The 4,230-nt window shown below is 47.0% G+C and overlaps 1 pseudogene; it reads left to right on the forward strand.

Moving 5' to 3' along the window:
* Positions 1–1,169: 1,169 nt before the first annotated feature.
* Positions 1,170–2,089, forward strand: LOC144339460 (uncharacterized; annotated as a pseudogene).
* Positions 2,090–4,230: the final 2,141 nt, after the last annotated feature.

Raw genomic sequence — 4,230 nt, forward strand, 5'->3', positions numbered from 1 at the left:
CTAAAAATACAAAAAATTAGCCAGGCGTGGTAGTTCCACGTGTCTGTAATCCCAGCTACTCGGGAGGCCGAGGCAGGAGAATCGCTTGAACCTGGGAGGCAGAAGTTGCTGTGAGCGGAAATCATGCCACTGCACTCCAGCCTGGAAGACAGAGTGAGACCCTGTCTCAAAAAACCAAAAACAAAACACAAAAAAGGAAAGAAAGAAAGAAAAAAAGAAAGGAGGAAAGAAAGAAGGAAAAAGAAAAGCAAGTGTGGGACGCGTGTCACTCCCTTTATGGAAGTGGGCTGCTAGGAGTATAAGGCAGCCAGAGCCCCCAAAGTGAGAGCCAATGGGGCCGGGGGACTCCCTGCGCGGTGGCAGGGGGTACAGAGGCACTTGCATGTGCGCGCTGCCTGCTCACTACCAACCCCTTCACAAACCCTGGGACCGGTTATCCAAGTAACAAAGTGTTACTCAGGGCTCCAGCACCAAAACCATGAGAAACGCAAGCAAAAACGAAAAGGTGTTTTTTTGTTTGTTTGTGTGTTTTAACTTTCTTACTGTAATTCAGAGTTGAGCATGATTTGGATTTAGATTACATACATCTATGGTAAGAGGCACCACCATATTTTCAGTGTTTAGAACCTCAAACAGTGGAATCACATAGTGGCTAATGGCACAGGCTCTGGGTCCAGGCTGCCTAGCTTTGAATCCTGGTTCCATCCCTTTCTAGTTCTGTGACTTTGGGCAAGTCACTTGATCTCTTTTGGCCTCTTTCCCATCTCTAAAATAGGGGTAATGATGCTAACAGCATCTGCCTGTTAGGGTTGTGTGAGGCTGAAATGCCTATATACACGTAATGTCTACACAGTGCCTGGCACACAGGGGATGCTGTAGATTTTTAAGTGGTTGCTGTTATTATTATTGTTGTTGTTGTTGGAACTTCTATACATCTCAGTGTTGTAGGGAAAAGAAAAAAAGATTAGACTGTTACTGTTTCTGTGTAGAAAGGGAAGACATAAGAAATTCCACTTTGACCTGCACCTTAAAAAATTGCTTTGCTTAAATGCTGTTAATTTGTAACTTTGCCCCAGCCACTTTGCCCCAGCCTTGTGCTCACAGAAACATGTCTTGTATGGATTCAAGTGTTAAGGGATCTAGGGCTGTGCAGGACGTGCCTTGTTAAAATGTTTACAAGCAGTATGCTTGGTAAAAGTCATCGCCGTTCTCTAGTCTCAATAAACCAGGAGCACAATGCACCGCGAAAAGCCGCAGGGACCTCTGCCTTGGAAAGCCAGGTATTGTCTAAGGTTTCTCCCCATGTGATAGTCTGAAATACGGCCTCGTGGGAGGAGAAAGACCTGACCGTCCCCCAGCCCGACACCAGTGAAGGGTCTGTGCTGAGGTGAATTAGTAAAAGAGAAAAGCCTCTTACAGTTGAGATAGAGGAAGGCCACTGTCTCCTGCCTGCCCCGGGAATTGAATGTCTCGGTATAAAACCCGATTGTAGGCTGGGCACGGTGGCTCAAGCCTGTAATCCCAGCACTTTGGGAGGCCGAGACGGGTGGATCACAAGGTCAGGAGATCGAGACCATCCTGGCTAACATGGTGAAACCCCGTCTCTACTAAAAATACAAAAAACTAGCCGGGCGAGGTGGCGGGCGCCTGTAGTCCCAGCTACTCAGGAGGCTGAGGCAGGAGAATGGCGTAAACCCGGGAGGCAGAGCTTGCAGTGAGCTGAGATCCGGCCACTGCACTCCAGCCTGGGCGACAGAGCGAGACTCCGTCTCAAAAAAAAAAAAAAAAAAACCCGATTGTACATTTGCTCAATTATGAGATAGGAGAAAAACTGCCCTATGGCGGGAGGTGAGACATGTTGGCAGCAATGCTGCTCTGTTATTCTTTACTCCACTAAGATTTTTTGGTGGAGAGAAACATAAATCTGGCCTACGTGCACATCCAGGCATAGTACCTCCCCTTGAACTTAATTATAACATAGATTCTTTTGCTCACATGTTTTCTTGCTCACCCTCTCCCTATTATCACCCTGCTCTCCTACCACATTCCTCTTGCTAAGATAATAAAAATAATAATCAATAAAAACTGAGGGAACTCAGAGACTGGTGCCAGTGCCGGTTCTTGGTATGCTGAGTGCCAGTCTCATGGGCCCACTGTTGTTTCTCTATACTTTGTCTCTGTGCCTTATTTCTTTTCTCAGTCTCTCCTCCCACCTGACGAGATATACCCACAGGTGTGGAGGGGCTGGCCACCCCTTCAGTTGTGATCCTGGATCTCTGCCACCTGGCAACAAGGAACTGACTTGACCCCATAGCCCACCAGACAGAGGCCACTCCAGGTTTTATGACTGGCAGCAGTGAGATGCCCTTTCTGTGTCATGAGGCTATGAGCTGACATGCCCAGGATTCAGGTTAGAGGCCTGAGAGGAGTGGGCCCAAGGACCTGGGGAACCCTTTGCATCCCAGCAGCCCTCTTTACCTCTGCTTCTGCCTGCCTTCCTTTGGGGGATCACAAGAGCCAACTACTTCCCACATGCACTTCTTTTTTTTTTTGATACACAATCTCGCTCTGTTGCCCAGGCTGGAGGGCAGTGGCATGATCTCAGCTCACTGCAACTCTGCCTCCCAGGTTCAAGCGATTCTCATGCCTCAGCCGCTGGAGTAGCTGGGATTACAGGTGTGCACCACCATGCCTGGCAAATATTTGTATTTTTAGTAGAAATGGGGTTTCACCATGTTGGCCAAGCTGATCTCGAAGTCCCAACCTCTGGTGATCCTCCTGTCTCAGCCTCCCAAAGTGCTGGGATTACAGGCATGAGCCACCATACCAGGCCGGCTTGTGATCTTCTGATAAGATAACAGACTAACTGCAGTGAAAGACTGGTGACAAGCTACCTCTTTGGCCTGAATGTTGCTGGGTTGCCATGTGTTGAGAACAGATACTCCTTATTTTACTTAGTATTTCCACTAAGAAAATGAAAAGAGTATACCCAGCACAGTGGCTCATGCCTGTAATCCCAGCACTTTGGGAGGCCAAGGTGGGTGGATCACATAAGGCCAGGAGTTCGAGACCCATGGCAGAAATCCCATCTCTATTAAAAATACAAAAATTAGCTGGGCATGGTGGTATGCACCTGTAATCCCAGCTACTCTAGAGGCTGAGGCAGGAGAATTGCTTGAACCGTGGAGGTAGATGTTGCAGTGAGCCGAGATCACACCACTGTACCCCAGCCTAGGTGACAGGGCAAGACTCCATCTCAAAAACAAAAAAAGAAAATAAAAGTATAATCCCAGATTTTCCAGGTCAATTTAGACTTTATCTGAGACAGCTTCCTCATTTTACAGATGAGAAAATTCAGCCCCAAGATCATACAGCTAATTAAAAATTGAAACTTCTGGCTAATTTGTGCTACAGAAGAGCTATTGTGATGTCACAGTCTTAATGACAATTAATAGTCAACATCTGTTGAGTACTTACTCCATGAATCAATCATTTGATCCTGCCCCAACCCCATGGTGTTTGTACTATTCTATCCCCAACTTTTTTTTTTTTTTGGTTTTTTGTTTGTTTGTTTGTTTGTTTTTGAGACGGAGTCTCACTCTGTTGCCCAGGCTGGAGTGCAGTGGCGCAATCTCGACTCACTGCAACCTCCACCTCCCAGGTTCATGTCATTCTCCTGCCTCAGCCTCCCAAGTAGCTGGGACTACAGGCACCCGCCATCACGCCTGGCTAATTTTTTATATTTTTAGTAGAGACGGGATTTCACCGTGTTAGCCAGGATGGTCTCGATCTCCTGACCTGGTGATCCGCCCGCCTCAGCCTCCCAAAGTGCTGGGATTACAGGCGTGAGCCGCTGCACCCAGCCTATCTCCGTTGTACTTTTAAGTGAAGGGGTGCTAAGAGGCGAAGTAACCAGCCTAAGGACACAAAGACTTTCAGGATCCCAGGTGCATTCCAAGAAATTTCTAAAGCCCAGATTTAACCATTAGATTATCAGCATAGATTCTTAACTGAGGAAGGGAAATTTTATCCCTAAATTGCTTTCAGGCCCGACTGGTCCCCACCCAATTTTACAGGAACACAAGTGTGACTGGAATCTTGTCCCTGCTATTTTATGCCACCACCCAGCCTCACCCTGTCACTGCTCACCTCTCCATAAGAGAAGGATTTTTTAAATCTAACTTCATGTGTTTTTCTTAAATTCATCTGAACGATGATTAGAAAAAAAAA

This window comes from Macaca mulatta, chromosome 2 (genome assembly GCF_049350105.2).
Source record: "Macaca mulatta isolate MMU2019108-1 chromosome 2, T2T-MMU8v2.0, whole genome shotgun sequence".
Classification (NCBI taxonomy): Eukaryota; Metazoa; Chordata; class Mammalia; order Primates; family Cercopithecidae; genus Macaca; species Macaca mulatta.